Source organism: Panthera onca, chromosome C2, assembly GCF_046562875.1.
Source record: "Panthera onca isolate mPanOnc1 chromosome C2, mPanOnc1 haplotype 2, whole genome shotgun sequence".
Taxonomy (NCBI): Eukaryota; Metazoa; Chordata; class Mammalia; order Carnivora; family Felidae; genus Panthera; species Panthera onca.
This window is the reverse complement of record NC_138347.1, coordinates 144437495-144454921: the sequence shown is the minus strand read 5'-3', so window position 1 is coordinate 144454921 and position 17427 is coordinate 144437495. Positions and strand designations below refer to the sequence as shown.

The 17427-nt window shown below is 38.4% G+C and overlaps 2 protein-coding genes and 1 pseudogene across 10 annotated transcripts in view; 1 reads left to right on the top strand and 2 right to left on the bottom strand.

Moving 5' to 3' along the window:
* Positions 1-3295, bottom strand: part of ZCWPW2 (zinc finger CW-type and PWWP domain containing 2) — a 147885-nt gene extending 144590 nt beyond the window's left edge. For 2 of the 5 annotated variants that reach the window (XR_014135254.1, XM_081790135.1), the window contains exon 1: positions 3163-3288. The gene's annotated coding sequence lies outside the window, so the exon portion shown is untranslated. Of the gene's footprint in view, positions 1-103; positions 250-3050 lie in introns of all 5 variants that reach the window. The other 3 variants (XM_081790134.1, XM_081790136.1, XM_060638457.3) reach the window with 3 other exon arrangements.
* A 21-nt stretch (positions 3296-3316) lies between these two features.
* Positions 3317-17427, top strand: part of AZI2 (5-azacytidine induced 2) — a 38055-nt gene continuing 23944 nt past the window's right edge. For 2 of the 5 annotated variants that reach the window (XM_060638456.3, XM_060638454.3), the window contains exons 1-2: positions 3317-3830; positions 12077-12125. The gene's annotated coding sequence lies outside the window, so the exon portion shown is untranslated. The other 3 variants (XM_078432419.2, XM_060638455.3, XM_078432420.2) reach the window with 3 other exon arrangements.
* On the bottom strand, positions 13164-13737 carry LOC132682997 (non-histone chromosomal protein HMG-14 pseudogene; annotated as a pseudogene).

Sequence of the window (17427 nt, the reverse complement as noted above, 5' to 3'; positions counted from 1 at the left end):
TGGTAGGTGCTAAATAAACATTTGTTAATTACGGAATTAATGAATTCATATCTCAAATAGCAAGAGTATTAACTGTCAAGCCTCAGAGGAGAGTTGCTCTTACTTCATTTAATAAGAGTATAGGATTCCCTCTATTGGATGTTTTTCCTTTCTCTGCGCAATCCTACCACATTCTGGATTCTCTGTTGATGTCCTCATATTTATTCTCCCTACTTTAGGGCTGTTCAGGTTTATCAAATTTTTCTTCACCTACATGTTTCCAAAAGAAAATCACTGCACTTAGTTACTGTGCATATAATTATGACACTCACATTTTTATTTTTTTAAAAAACGAAAGCTCTGTCAGAAGCTAACTCCGATTGAATACAAAGCATTTCAAGTCAAAAAATTATGAAGCACAGATTGTATGTCCAGAGCAAGGTTAGCTGCTAGAGACAGTAGTATCTCTTTTATAAATGGAATGTAAATGGCATAGTAATCTGAAATCCACTAACATTCATCCCATTGAAAAGGACACGAACAAGCTCTCCTTTCACAGATGGGAACTTGATCATCATTCTTTCTCTCCTTGAATTCATATTTTTATTTCACTTCTCCCACATAACTTTATCCTAACATTTTAGTGTTTGAAAATATTTTAAACTGACCATCCTATTACATTTTCCTGTAACAACAGCAAAAAAAAAAAATATATATATATATATTTATTTATTTTTAAATCCTCAGAACATAAGTTCCAAAAATTTTCTTTAGTATTGTGTTATCATTAAATTATTAGACTACTAATGATCAAATAACAAACATATTACAAATTATGATCATTATAAAATATCAAGTCAGTTCTTACCGGAAATGCATCTCATAAAGAAATAGATAGGGCCTTCTCTCCCAACCCCCACTTAGATCATGTATCCAGGATTGATGCTATTTATTGCTAAGAAAGTAATACTTTCTTCAATACTATTTATTGAAAGAAACAGTTTGTGTTAATTCTGTTCTTCTATTTTGTATTCTTCTATACTAAGTATTTGGGAGTAGAAGGATTTCTGGTTATAACAACCATTCTTTTGAACCACTAAGCCATGTATCAAAAATCACATAGAGGTATCTCATCAAAAATTATTTCTAATAAGCTGACAATTCAATTGAGTCCTGCAATACTTTCGAAGGCCTTTGGAAATTGCCACTCTTGTAAAAGAATTAGTTACCCAGTCATTAGAATCACTCACTTTCTTAACAGATTTGGGTCAGGTTAAAGGTATTGCTTTATTTGTAGAGTGGGAGAGGGACATGACCAAAGAAGAAGGGGGAAAGGTGTCAGATTTAGGCACACTCTAAGGCAAATCAATTTTACAGAAGAAAACATACAAGTGGACAACCTGAGAATTAGTACCCTTAAACTATACTTTATGTAAAGGGTATGTATGGAAACCCTCCATGTACCTTGCAAAGTGAAAGGTTAGGGATTTGAAGAGGTTGCTTCAGGATACACACACATTTGGGTACAGTGTAACAAGTCATGACTTAAGTAGTTCACATCCTTTTGTGTATGTTACCTGTTTTTCCCCCACCTTGGGTGTGTGTGTGATGATGTATGGGAGAAAATCATTTTAATATAAAAATAACTTTGTTAATAAAAACCCATCTTTTTCATAATTATAGTAACAAGGTATGTATTTTAAATAAAAATTGGCTCTCATCAAATTGACTTTAAAATAATTAGCTAAGTCATTTTCTCTTTACGCAGAAAAGATAAAAATGCATTTCCCTTTTCAACAAGTCTCAAATTATTCTAAATTGTGAATGAAAGTTGAAAAATAGAGATCATTGCCATATCTACAAATTAGAAACCAGATAATCACTTTATTTCTGATGATTTGGGGTGCCTCAGCCAATTTTATTAACATTCCTCAAAACTCTGCTATCCAAGACAAACTGTTTGGTGGTCTTTTAAATTTGTAAAGACATTACCGAGGCAATCAAAAACTAAATGACTCATGTCCAAAATATTAAAAACACTTCTCTCTTCCAGACCGATAAATTGAAGCCAGTGGACTTTTTTTTTTTTAAATTACATTTAGATTTTAACCTATTTTAAAGATAGGATGTAATTTTAAGCTTCGTGTGGTGTTTATTCACAACAGCTGTTAATTTTCGCTTAAATCAAAAAGAGAAGGTTATCAACAAAAACATATTTTAAAGTTAACCCTTGAGGGGCGCCTGGGTGGCTCAGTCGGTTGGGCTTCCGACTTAGGCTCGGGTCATGATCCCACGCTTCGTGGGTTCGAGCCCTGTGTTGGGCTCTGTGCTGACAGCTCAGAGCCTGGAGCCTGCCTCGGATTCTGTGTCCTCCCTCTCTCTCTCTCTGTCTCCACCCCCCCCCCCCCAAAAAAAAGTTAGCCCTTGAGTCGAACCCATCCTTTGATCAGAGATGACAGGTGGGGTGATGAATCAAAACGGTATGTAAAAACATCTTCTAACCTTAACCAATATTTAAGCCTTCAGTTGACAAAATACTAAGTAAGAGGGTGGCGAAGGGCGTCATTGTTGCTAATTGGCGGTTAATGAGGATAAATTGCCTACATTTACCGTTTTCTCCTTTATTTTTTTTAAGGCAGAAATAGCCGCAGAGCTTGAGGGGATCCACCTGACTGCGACCTCCAAGGACAGTAACGAATTCAACAACTCGCGACTCCGCAGCTCAGGGATTATCATCTAGAAACGCCCAAAGGCTGTAGCAACTCTAGGGCAGCCGGGTACAATTCCCAAATCCCAAAGCTTGGCACTAAACTCAAAAAATTAGATTTTTTTTTTTTTTTAAGAGCAGTGTTCTGAATAACTATGGGACCATGAGTAATTCGCCGAGCTTGTGTTTCAAACGATAGCCTGAAAATTCGCAGCAGCGCCCAGGAAACGGAGATGGGGAGCTCTGCACAGCTTCCTGCCGCCCCCCTCGTCCCGAAAGCATCGTTACAGGTTTTCAACTCCCAGCCACAGCGAGGCGAGAGCTTTGTTAACCTTTAACGGCGCTGAGAGGACCCAACACGCACCACAAACGCTCGGGGACCCCCAAGCGGTCGCTGAGTGAAAAGAAGTCGCTGGAGGACTGCTGAAAAACAAGCCACCGACTCGACCGCCACAGCGGCGGGTAACGGCCCTTACCCAACTCCAGCTCCGCCTTCACCTCCGCCTCCGCCTCCGCCTCCTAGCGCCGCCGCGGCCCCGCCCCGCCGCGGAGGCTCACGGGACACGTAGTACGCCGCGCCCACATCCTCCTTCCCCCACCCCTCAAAGCTGTGCCTTCTGGAATGCCCTGTCAGCTCCCTTCGGCCTGACTTCCGGTTTGCTCGCGCGGCCCTGGCGTCTAGCCTGAGAACAGCTGGGGCCCTACTTCCGGCGGTGCGCTGCTTCCAGCCCCCCCTGTACAGCGCTTCCCCTGCGCGGAACGCGAGGCGGCTGTCGGTCGGCGGACGCTGACGAGGCGGGTGCCGGCGGGCCCGGGTCTCGCGCGCGTGTTGCTGGGTAACGGGCCTTCTGCCGGGCCGGCTCGGCCTCTTGTGCCTAGCGTTGGCCCTCCTTCCAGAACCTCCCGGGCCCCAGCCGACGGGCCGGGCTGCGCCCACTGCGGGGCAGCCGAGGCTAAAGAAATGGGAATCCTTCCGCGGCGTTCCCGCAGCGGCTGCCTTCTCTGGGGAAGCGGCGGTGTCTTCGAGGAAACCGGAAGCCCGCGGTGACCTCTGGCGACCCGGTTTGTTTTCGGTCCGTTTCCAAACACTGGGGAATCGAAACTCGGCGGCCCTGGGGGCGGCCCTACGGAGCCTGTCTTCGGGGTGAGTGACTCGATTCGACCGGGCTAAGGGTGCGGGCAGTGTCGGGATCAACCTCCGCTGCTGTTGGTGCTCGGAAGAGACACGTCATTTTCTTCCCAAACCCTTGCCCTCTCCTTTTTGACTAGGGAGCGGCTCGCCCCTGGGCATCCCTAACTCCTGTTTGATTTGCACGCTAGCTCTTCCAAGCCTTCCGTCCTCCGTCACTTTATTTCCCCCTTTGGCTTATTTTCTTTTCATATTCTGAATTAATGGAGCGCCTTTAGTTTCATTTCATTCATTGAAATTGCATTTCTATCGGAAACGGAAGAAGGCTGTGTAGCTAGGACGCTACTGCCTGGGGCATCCAAGCAGTGGGGTTGACGTTAACGAGGCTAACAGTAGGTAATTCGTCGTTTCTCCAGCGTCTGACCTGTGTGTTTGGCATGAGTTTTCGATCATTTGTTGAGTTACTACTACATGCACGGTAGGTGGACTGTCGTTTCCTACAAACAAGGAACTTATATACTCAAAAGCGAGGTGAAGTGTTAACGAAAACTGTGATACGAGTGTGTTGTTGGAGATAGGCTAAGATGATCAAAGGTAGTGACGTTTTTTGTTGTTTTTTTTTAATTTTTTTTTAACGTTTATTTATTTTTGAGACAGAGAGACAGAGCATGAACGGGGGAGGGTCAGAGAGAGGGAGACACAGAATCTGAAACAGGCTCCAGGCTCTGAGCTGCGAGCACAGAGCCCGACGCGGGGCTCGAACTCACGGACCGCGAGATCAGGACCTGAGCCGAAGTCGGCCGCTTAACCGACTGAGCCACCCAGGCGCCCCAAGGTAGTGACGTTTTAGGATGGAAATAGACCCGTGCCTCTCAAACATAGGAAACATTTTCTTTTTTACTATGGAATTTTGAATTGGGTTGCTCGAGATCTCAGTATATAATTTAAGTTCTAGTTTTCTAAACGTGCCATATCTAATTTCCCAACCTATTGTGCTCGCTCCCTCCTTCATCTGTAAGTTAGGAATGATAATCCCTCACGGGGTCATTAGAAAATTTTAATGCGATATTATTTATTAAATGGGAAGTTGTTTACACACGTAAGGTTTTAGTATTAAAGAGGGAGTATGGTGTAATGGGAAATGCACTGGATTAAGTCAAAACAGTAATTCAGGATCTGAGTGCTGAATTTTCCACTTAATCGCTTGACACTGGTTGGGGGACCAAATCTCTTCTTCATTTTTCCTATCTCCTAAATGAGAGTTATGTTTACTTTTCACCGCACCGACGCATAGTTTCTAAGAGTTTTGCTGGCTCTGGAATCAACTGGCTGGTTTTCACTCCTTGGCTTCCCCACTTTCTAACATTTGCCTCTTAGTCAATCCACCTGTGATAACAGGAAATTCTTGCCCACATCAGAGGTCTTCTGCAGATTTAACGAATCGTCATGAAGAACAGAAAAGTAGTTCCCCTAAAAGCTGCCTGACCTACCATAAACCATCGGTAAATATTGTGAACACAACATTTTCATGATTATATGAAATGTGGTGAGGTTTTTCTTAATCCATGAAGTAATAAACCCAATGTAGTTTACTTTTTTCTCTTGTGGTATTTATATTCTGGTTATAGTTCTGTTATCACTATTGGAGAGTAATTACTGCTATACTAATAACACTTGATGTATGTAAGTGCTCAATTCCATTGAGATATGTTACTTTATGAAAAGAATAAAAAGCAGATTGCCTTTTGTACTTATGCTAACCCTGAGGAAGTCTTATGATTCCCTAGTCATAAGTGTTACTTCTGGACTGTTGCAGTTTAGTGACACTCAGTGAGGGTTATAGAAACGGAAACGGAGTTGTTTATATTGTATGTCCGATGCTGAGTATATTTGGGGCACTTACTGAATTGTAGGACATCTGAGTGCTGAGATCCATAGAGTGACAGTCTCTTGAAAAAAGGCACTTGATTATCTCTCTGTAAACTAGGTAGGCCATTCCTGCGCCTAATTATTTGATTAAAAATAGGGAACGAGGAGTAAGCGTTGATCCGTTTGCCTCCATCAGACTTCATCTTTGCCCCATCGTGTCTTGACTGATCCTATGAAGTGGGTTAGGGATAATTTAGCTTTTCAGAAGTAGAAGGATGATGGAAACAGGAGGCTCAGTTCAGGAGGCAACATAGAATAGAGGAAAAGAGGTAAATAGTTCTTGATTCCAACCCTAGCTCTGTCGCTACCACCAGTCCGACTACAGGGAAATGAGCCTCACCTCTTTAGAGCTTAAGTTTCTTTATCTGTGGTGGTGATAACAACTTTCTAGCCAAGATTGGTGTGGATTTGAGGTAAGGTTTGTGCTATACCAGTTAGTCAGTTTCTGGAGAAAATGTGCATTCTTTCTGTCTGTTGAGGTTGCCATTTTATATCTGCATTAAATTTTGCCTTCACAATTTCGGAAGGTGGGATCTTAGTGATGTAGTTCAACCCTGTCATTTTATTGGTGGGAAAATTTAGATCGAGAGAGGTAAACCTGTCAGTAATCAAGGTGGCAGATTGTAGACTAGAGTCTGGGTTTCTGAATCTCTGGTCAGTGTTCTTTCTACCCCTGAGCTCTGCCTTTTCCAGATTCTTATTAGAAAAAATCCGAATCCATGTTGTATCGTCTCTCAGAATGTTGTATTAAGAGCACAGATTTAGCAGAAAGCTTATATGGGTTCACATCCCAGCTTTGCCACTGATTACTTATGTAGCTGTAAGTAAGGTATTTAATTTTTTTAAGACCTTGGCTATAAATTAGGTTAAGAGTTCCTTCCTAAGAAGCTGGAAAATGCCTGTGGAAGCACTAGTGCCTGGCATATGGTAAGCGATGGATATGGTAAATACCATGATGATGAAATAGGACAGGATAATCCTATGTTTTCCTAGTTAAAAAAAAAAAAAAAGACCTGTCTGGTGTCAGAAGATACTTCTGTGTTTTCTAGCATCTCACAACCCCGTATGTATAGCATGTCTCACCTTGGGCTCTTAATGTTGATTGTAGTGAAGATTGCAATTTAGGATTTTCTAGAATAATTCTTACAGTGTTTGAATGTTTTTTTCTTGGTCTCTCCCTTAGCCTCAGGAACTACTCTTGCTACTTTTTACCCACCTTATATGGCAAATACGTTGCTCTTTCTCCATTATCATTGCAATATTGTGATTTATAAGAAACGTATATTTGATCATTTAGATAGCCAAAATATGTTTCTCATATGTATTTGGCTTTTGTCCACAGTTCTTGGCCCACAGCTCCCCAAACCCTTGAAATTTTCTGAGGGTAAGAGGTATGGGATCATCTTTTGTCCTATTTGGTCACTTAACAACCTCTTTTACTGAAATTGCTTCAGAGCCATGAAGGTGAAATGGGTGTCTTCTTATTCATAACCAGTCCCTGTTTACTGAAACTATGTTTATGGTAATGAGATGACTTTGGACAGCAACTAAGGATGGGGCTGATTGCCAAGGAAACCAACCATGTAATTAGAGGGTTGGAGCTTTCAGTCCCACCAAGGTTGGTAGAGGGAAGGAGCTGAAAGTTGGATCGATTGCCAATGGCTTAATCATTTCTGTGTAAGGAAGCCTTTGTGAAAACCTAAAGAGGAGAGGGTTCAGAGAGCTCCCAGAACTTTTTCACATGCCACTGTGCCAGCCTCAAACTCCAGGAGGACAGAGCTGCTTTGTTCAGGACCTGTGTATCTGTGTGGTCGGAAGCACAGGTAACAACCTAGGCTTACAATTAGCATCCAAAGTAGAGGGCAGTCTTGTGGCACCAAGCCCTTTACCTGTGGAATACGTTAGTGTCTCTGGGTAGATCATTTCAAAATGGAGTTGAATTGTAGAGAGCTTTGCTTATTGATAGTGTAGAATCATCTGCCCCTCATGTTGGGATTGGCTGACGAGAACACGTTTTAATCATTCTTGGGAATTTCATTGTTCTCAGCAATAACTGTCAACATCTTTCACCGTAACCCTTTTTAATTCTCTTTTAATTTGTACTTTTCTTATGTAAACATCTAAGAAGAGTCAGTTTAATTCCAAATATATAAAATATTGGCATTATATATTTCCTATAGGTAAATCTATCTGATTCTCCTATACTATTGTGACGAGAGAGATAATGAAGTTGCTTTCTATAATTTTAAAAACAAAATCTCCATGCAAAAGTTAGGTGTTGTTTAACAATTGATAATATAAAACTAACCATGCCCACAATTGTTTAATAATACTAGTTACAGTTGGAATTCTATGAATCGCATAATAGCCACTTTGTAGAGTAATGACTCTCAAATTGGATAGGGACTTGAAATCATATGGGATGATTATTGAAAGTTCAGTTTGACATTTTCATCCCAGATATGTATCTATATCTATATGTAGATATAGATATAGATATAGATATGTCTATAGATGTATATATATCTATATCTATATATACTGACTTGCATAGATCTGCAGTGCAGTCTAGCAGTCAGTATTTTTGTTTATTGTTTTCCATTATCATTTTATTTATTTACTGAAATATAGTTAACATATTGTTATATTAGTTTCAGGTGTAAAATATACTGATTTAACAACTGTATATATTATGCTATGCTCATCCCTACCCCTCTGGCAACCATTAGTTCTCTGTATTTACGGACCATTTCTGCTTTTGTTCTTTTGTTTTTTAGATTGTACATCTAAGTAAAATCATATAAGATTTGTCTTTGACTTATTTCATTAGCATGATGCCCTGTAGGTCTATCCCTGTTGTCACAAATGGCAAGATCTCATTCTTTTTTACGGCTAATATTCCATTGTGTGTGTATGTGTGTACCGTATCTTCATTATCCATTTATCTATCAATGGACACTTAGGTTGTCTCCATATCTTGGCTGTTGTAAATGCTACAGTAAACATAGGGGTGCATATATCATTTCAAATTAGTGTTTCCATTTTTGGGGGGAATTACGGAGTGATACGGTTTTTCTATTTTTAAATGGTTTTTTTCTATTCCATTCTATTCCAGAATATGTGTTTTTCTATTCCATCATGTTTTCCACAGTGACTGTACCAATTTACATTTCCACTAGGGAATGCACTAGGGCCTCTTTTTCTGTGCATCTTTGCCAACACTTAATATTTTTTGTGTTTTTGATAGTAGCTATTCTGACAGTTGTAAGGTTCTATATCCTTGTGGTTTTGATTTGCATTTCCCTGATGGTTAGTGATATTGAGCATCTTTTAATGTATCTGTTGGCCGTCTGTATGTCTTCTTTGGATAGATGTCTATTCAGGTCCTCTCCCCATTTTTTGGTCATATTGGGATTTTTTTAGTGTTATATAAGTTTTTATATTATCAATATTAACCCCTTATCAATACGCCGTATGCAAATCTCTTCTCCCATTTGGTAGATTGCCTTTGTGTTTTGTTGATGGTTTCCTTTGCCATGTGAGTTTGTTTATTTTGGTGTAGCCCCAATAGTTTATTTTTGCTTTTGTTTCCCTTTCCTGAGGAGACATGTCTAGAAAAATGTTGCTAAGTCTAATGACAAAGAGATTACTGCCTAGATTTTCTTCTAATTTTATGATTTCAGGTCTCACATTTAGGTCTTTAATGCATTTTGAGTGTATTTTTGTATATGGTGTAAGAGTGTGGTGCAGTTTCATTCTTTTGCATGTAGCTGTCTAATTTTCTCAATACCAGTTGTTGAGGAGACTATCTTTTTCCCCGTTGCCTAATCTTGTCTCCATTGTCATAGATTAATTGACCATGTCAGCATGGGTTTATTTCTGAGCTCTCTATTCTGTGTCTGTTTATGTGCCACTACCATACTATTTTGATTACTGTAGCTTTGTAGTATATCTTGAAATCTGGAATTGTAGTATATCCAGCTTTGTTCTTCTTTCTCAAGACTGCTTTGGATATCCAGGGTCTTTTATGATTCCATACAAATTTTAGTATCATTTGTTCTAGTTCTGTGAAAAATGCTGTTGGTATTTTGACTGGGATTGTATTAAATCTGTAGATTGCTTTGTGTATAGGATGTACATTTTAACAATACTCTTCTAACCCAAAAGTATGGGATATGTTTCATTTGTGTTGTCTTCAATTTCTTTCATTGTTTTATAGTTTTCACTGTACAGATCTTTCACTTCCTTGGTTAAGTTTATTGTTAGGTATTTTGTTCTTTTTGGTTCAATTGTAAATGGAACTGTTTTAATTTCTCTTTCTGCTACTTTTTTATTAGTGTATAAAAACAACAGATTTCTGTATATTAATTTTGTAAACAACTTTACTGAACTTGTTTATTCTAATTTTGGTGGAGTCTTCAGGTTTTTTTTTGTTTTTTTTTTTTATGTCTAGTGCCATGTCATCTGTAAATAATGACAGTTTTACTTCTTACCAGTTTGGATGCCCTTTATTTCTTTTTCTTGTTTGTTTACTAGAACTTCCTAGGCTAGGACCTTCCAGTACTATGTTGATTAAAAGTGGTGAGAACAGACACTCTTGTCTTGTTCCTGATCTTGGAAGAAAAGCTCTCAGGTTTTCAGTATTATGATGTTAGCTGTGGGGTTTTCATATATGACCTTAATTATCCTGAGGTATGTTCTCTCTAAACCCACTTTGTTGAGAGAGTTTTTATTATGAACAGCTGTTGAATTTTGTCCAGTGCTTTTTCTGGATCTATTGAGATGATCATCTTACTTTTATCCTTCATTTTGCTAATGTGGTATGTCACATTAACTTGATTTATGGATATTGAACCATCCTTCATACCCAGAAGAAATCCCATATGATTGTGGTGAATGATCCTTTTCATGTACTTTTGAATGCAGTTTGGTAAAATTTTGTTTGAGGATTTTTGCTAGTATTTGTTTGACTTCATCAGGGATATTGACCTGTAGTTTTCTTTTCTTTTCTTTTCTTTTTTTTTTTTTTTTTTTGTAGTGTCTTTGTCTGGTTTTAGTATCAGGATACTGCTGGCTTCATAGAATGAATTTGGAAGTTTTCCTTCCTCTTCTGTTTTTGGAACGGTTTGAGAATAAGTATTAATTCTTTAAATCTTTGGTAGAATTCACCTGGTGAATCCATCTCATCCAGGATTTTGTTTGTTCAGAGTGTTTTAAGTTAATGATTCAATTTTATTACTAGTAATTGCTTGTTCAGATTTTCTATTTTTCCTGACTCAGTGTTGGAAGATTGTGTTTCCAGGAGTTTATCCATTTCTTTTCAGTTGTTTGTCCAGTTTGTTGATACATAGTTTTTCATAGTAGTCTCTTAAAATCTTTTTTGTCTTTGAGTGATATCAGTTGTTATTTCTCCTCTTTCATTTCTGACTTTTTTGGGGGCCTCTCTCCTTTTTTTCTCTTTATGAGTCTGGCCAGAGGTGTATCAATTTTGTTTGTCCCTTCAGACAACCAGTTCTTTATTTCATTAATCTTTTCTATTGTTATTTGGTCTCTATTTCGTTTATTTTGGTCTATTTCGTTTATTTCTGCTCTGATCTTTATTACTTTCTGCCTTCTAGTAACTGTGGACTTTGTTCTTCTTCTGGTTCCTGTAGGTATATTGTTAGATTGTTTATTTGAAATTTTTCCTGGGGCTCCTGGGTGGCTCAGTTGGTTAAGCCTCCGACTTGAGTTCAGGTCATCATCTTGCAGTCTGTGAGTTCAAGCCCTGTGTCCAGCTCTGTGCTGACAGCTCAGAGCCTGAAGCCTGCTTCTGATTCTGTGTCTCCCTCACTCTCTACCTCCCCCTGCTTGTGCTTTCTCTCTCTCTGTCAAAAATAAACATTAAAAAAATTTTTTTTAATTAAAGTTTTTTTCTCGATATAGACCAGTATTGCATTAAATTTCCCTCTTAAAACTTCTTTTGCTGTGTCCCAAATATTTGGGACCATTGTGTGTTCATTTTCATTTTCTCAGTGTATTTTTTTTTAAGTTTCTCTTTGATGTCTTCATTGACCCATTGGTTGTTTAGTGCCATGTTGTTGAGCCTTCACATGTTTGTGTTTTTCCAGTTTTTCTCTTGGGATTGATTTTTAGTTTCATATTATTATGGTCAGAAAAGATTCTTGGTATGATTATATTCTTAAATTTATTGAGACTTGTTTTGTGGCCTAACGTGATCTATTCTGGAGAATGTTCTACGTGCACTTGAAAAGAATGTGTATTCTGTTGTTTTGGGTGGAATGTTCTATATATGTCTGTGTTAAGTCCCTCTGGTCTAATGTGTCTTTCAGAAACACCATTTCCTTATTGATTCTCTGCCTGGATGACCTATCCATTGATGTAAGTAGGGTGTTAAAGTTTCTGACTATTATTGTATTACTGTCAGTTTCTCCCTTCTTGTCTGCTAACTAATGTTTGCTTTATTTATTTAGGTGCTCCAATGTCAGATGCATAGATATTTATAATTGTTACATTCTCTTGTTGGGTTGATCCCTTTATAGTTACATAATGCTCTTCTTTGTCTCTTATTACAGTCTGTGTGAAAGTCTGTTTCATCTGATAAGTATTGGTGCTCCCAGGTTTTTTTTTTTTTCCCATAATTGAGTTTTTATTGTTTGTTCTGGGGATCAGAACAGACATTTCAATTTGTACACACTTCTAGACATATGTACCGAACAATTTGAAAAATCATGTAGTTGTGATTTCTTTTTCTAAAGGTTATTTCAGTGACCTTTCAGCTTAAAATTTGGAGGCAAATTTTTCTTAACAGCAATATATTCAAATGTTGATATGCTGTTGCATTGTTAAGTCCCATTATTTCACAATTTAATATTATATACATTACATACTCAAATTTTCAGTCTGGCACAGCACATTAGCAAAGTTACTAGGAAAACTGGACCAAATCCAAGATGTTACAGAGGGCACAAAATTCTGACAGGGAGAGGCAAGATCAAGGAGTGGTCTTCTTTAAGAATCAATTCTGTCAAAAACAACATTGGAATAGAAGTAATTTAAGATGTTCAAGACCTAGTAAACTCATGACTGACTCCAAACTGACATTTAGTATGCTTGGCATTATAGGATATAAAAACTGCCCCATCTATGGAATGTTAAACTGACACCTAAGATAATCAAAGCATCCCATATTCAATATCCCGCTATTTTCTGGTTGTACCAAAAAATAAAAATTAACAACTAGCAAATGGTTTCACCTTTTTAAAAAAGCATTTACGCTTAAATAATGGTATGAGGGGGGATTCCCTCCTTCCTAAAAATGTTTGTGGAGCTACTAAAGAACCTGCATTCACAAAATAGTTAATAAAACTATTCCTCTGGATTGTATACGTAGGGAGACAGGGACCACTACTAATAAGACATGGTATATGATATTAATCAGACTTGGCTTCTTTCTCTGCTGCTTCATCAGAGGCTAGACTCCCCTCATTTTCAGTTTTTCCATTTTCTGTAGGTAGGTTTCCTTTTGTTTCTTGGTTAGCCACTTCAGCCTGTTTTCCCTTTGCTTTCCTTTTCCCCTTTACTTTTTTTTTGTCTGAAGATTTATCCTTTTCTTCCTCCTTTTTTGGCTTCTTTTCCACTTTTGTGGGTGCAGGTTTGGCGGACAGCCTCACCAGTTTCCTCTTGGGCTACTCCTTTGCCACCCCCTCAGTGGAGCTGACCTTCCTCTTGGGCATTGTGGCAGTAGGGTAGGTGCATGCTGGGTGCCTGCAGGTCACAGAGTGCTGAGAGCCTTTACAAAGTTGGGCTGCCTGGTTGCAGCCGCTCCTCCCACACCCAAGCTGCTCCGACATACCCCAGATTTTTTTGCTTTAGTTTGCATGGAATATCGTTTTTCAGTCCTTCACTTCAATCTGAAGTGAGTCTCTTATAGGCAGCATATAGGTAGGTCTTGTTTTTTTAATCTATTCTTCACCCTATGTCGTTAGATTGGAACATTTAGACCACTCACGTTTAAAGTAATCCTTGATAGGGGTACCTGGGTGGCTCAGTTAGTTGTGCTTCTTCTGACTCTTGATTTCTGCTCAGGTCATGATCTTGAGCCCCTCGTTGGGCCCTGCCCTGAGCATGGAGCCTGCTTGAGATTTTCTCTCTCCCTCTTTCTCTCTGCCCCTCTTGTGCATGCATGCGCTCTTTTGTTCGCTGTCTCTGTCTCTCTCTCCAAATAAATATTAAAAAAAAAAAAATTGTTGATAGGTATGTGCTTAGTGCCATTTTTTGTTAATTGTCTTCTGGTTATTTTTGTAGTTTTTCTCAGTTCCTTTCTTGATCTCTTTCCCTGTGATTGAGAACTTTCTTTAGTGTTATGCTTGGCTTTCTTTCTCTTTTTTTGTGTATCTTTAAAGGTTTTTGGTTTGTGGCTACCATGAGTTTCATATTTGACATCCTAAGTGTAACAGTCTGTAGTAAGTTGATGGTCACTTAAGTTCAAACACATTTTGAAAGAACCTCATTTTTACTCCCACATTTTATGTATACGTTGCCATATTTTACATCTTTTTTATTTTGTTACTACTCTTAAGTGATTTTTTTAGGACATAATAGATTTTACTACTTGTGTTTTTTAACGTTCATACTAGCTTTATAAATGATTGCTGTACTAACTTTACTGTATGTTTGCTTCTATTTTTACTCTTGAAATTTTTTCCTTTTCTAATTATGGTCATTTCTTTTCCACTTGAAGTCCCTTCAACGTTTATTATAATACCAGTTTAGTGGTGATGAACTCCTTTAACTTTTGCTTGTCTGGAAAACGATTATCTCTCCTTCAATTCTGAATGATAATGTTGTTGGGTAGAATATTCCTGGATGTAGGTTATTTACGTTTCAGCACTTTGTATATATCATGCCAGTCTCTTCTGGCCTGCAAAGTTGCTGCTTTTAAAATTCTTTATCTTTGATCTTTGATGATATTTTAATGTATGTCATGTTGTGGACCTCCTTTGGTCCATCTTGTTTGGGACTCTGGTTGCTTTCTGTACCTGGATGTCTGTTTCCTTCCCCAGGTTAGGGAAGTTTTCAGCTATTATTTTTGTCAAATAAGTTTTCTGCCCCTTTCTCTCCTTTCTTTCTGGGACCTCTGAAATGTGAATGTATGTTTACTTGATATTGTCCAAGAGATCCCTTAGCCTACCCTCATTTTGTAAAATTCTTCCTCTTCCTCCTCTTCTTCCTCCTCCTCGTCCTCCTTTTTTATTGCTGTTTAGTTTAGGTCCTTTCTATTATCTTGTCTTCCAGTTTGCTGATTCATTCTTTTGCATCTTCTAATCTGTTGATTCCCTCTAATGTATTTTTTATTTCAGTTGTTGTATTCTTTTTTTTAAGTTTACTTATTTATTTAGAAAGAGAGAGAGGAGAGAGAATCCCAACCCGGGTACATGCTGTCAGCACAGAGCCCCATGCAGGGCTGGATCCCATGAACCGTGAGATCATGACCTGAGCTGAAAGCAAGAGCCAGATGCTTAACCCCAGTTTTTAAGTAATCTCAACACTCAACATGGGGCTCAAGCTCACAACCCCAAGGTCAAGAGTTGCATGCTCTACCAACTGAACTGGCCAGGCACCCCTTGGGTGTGTTTTAATCTATGGCTATTTCTCATATAATTTTTAGGACAATTAGATAAGCAATTTTCATGCTGCTTTCCAGTGCTTTCCAAGTCATGTTTATAGTACAATAAGTAAATATTTGGAATAATAGTATGAAACCTGAAAGAAGCATATAAATGCAAATAATACTTTCTCATATTTCTCACCAAATGCACCTTTTTGGTGATTTAAAACCAAAATAGGAAATAAGATTTAAATATATAAAATAAGCCAATCGCATTACTGATTTTGTCCTAAAAAGGACCACTTATCATACTATACATGTGACTTTGTTATATCATTATATCTCCTTCCATCTAAGATACTTAAAAGTCGTTCCATAAGATTCCTAGTTTTGTAGTTCTTAACAAATCTGAGTATGTGGAAAATTCATGGGGGGGGGGGGGCGGAAATACTGATAGTTCAGGCTCTGAAATCCAAGTGCTTGTACTGTATGTTATCTGATCTTGGTTAAGCTTTGTAACCTTCCCAGGCCCCAGTTTTCTCATCCGTGAAATGAATACAGTAAGATTTTCTACCTCAGAGTGTAGTCATGAGAATTAAATGGGATAATGTTTTTAAAATACTTAGCACGATACTGAGTAGTTCATTTGGTTACAGATACATTTTATAAATATTGTGTATTCTTCACATTCTTGAATCCTATCCATTCTTGAATTCCATAGAATAAGGACCAAATTCTGTAGTCTCTCTGTTATAAAGAGAGTTTGTTTCTGTTAGGTTTTTTTATTTCACATTTTGCTGTTTATCTTTTCATACCTTCTCCCCACACTTTCAGGTCTTTGAACTTGTTTCTCCTTCCTAGAAGTTTTAAGTACAATGAAAATAACCATCCTCTTCACTTAAGAGTACGGGACTAAGAGTCATTTTTTGTGTGTGTGATACTTCTTTCAAAACCATTCCTCCTTCCCAACCCTCAATTTCCATAGCATTCTCTCTTGTTTCAAATATATTACTTATCTTTATGGTGTGGTAATTATTTTACTGCACAGCTGTTTTCCACACTGGGTTTTCCTTGCTGAATAAATGATTGTTTCGTGATAAAAATGAATAGGAAATCACACAGCTGAGCTAGCTAGAACTTTGTGTAAAGTAAAAGCATATATGCTCTGATCCTTAAAGTGCACAGTCTGTAGGACATCTGTGTTGATTGTGTAGAGCAGTTTATGCTTACTTCTTGTTTTTCAACTTTCTTTGGAGAAAAAATTATCCCAGTTGAATAACTCCTCATTTGGATATTAAGATATGAGAAATTATGTCTAAGATGGGCACAGTTTTATCTCTCCTTAAACTATACTGCATGCTGCCACTTAACTAGCGAACTATTCTTGTTCTGCTTAGCAAGCTTTTCAGATATAATATGTAGGAGAAAGAATCTTATGTGGATATACATATGCATACTTGCAGTTTGCAATGTGGGAATAACCCATACTTTCCTTTTGGAGAGGAAATATCAACATTTCAGCTATCAGCAGCATGACTGGTATGATGTTTGCTGTTATTTTGGAAAAGGGTTGAATTCAGAGAGGAAAAAGTAAACCCCATTAAAGGAAGAAAACTTTTTCTTCATTACGAGAAGAAAGTATATCTTCCACCAGAAGCAGCAGAAATTAAGTATGGTTCTAAGGACCTGCCACCTTTTTGGGATATGTAGGTAGCATAGTCCTTTCTTATTTTTGGACTTTATTGACAGGCTGGGAAAGATTCTAACTTAAGAGTAGGAGTTGTCCTATATGGTTAGAAAAAAATTTTTAATATTTTTAATGTTTATTATTTTTGAGAGGAAGAGAGAGTGTGATCGGGGGGAGGGGCAGAGAGAAAGGAAGACACAGAATCCAAAGCAGACTTGAGGCTTATGGGTATCAGCACAGAGCCTGACGTGGGGCTCGAACTCATGAACTGTGAGCTCATGACCTCAGCTGAAGTCGGATGCTTAACTGGCTGAGCCACCCAGGTGCCCTGCTTAGAAATTTTCAAGTTGGTATTGGTGAAAATTGTCTGATAGCTTTCACCTACT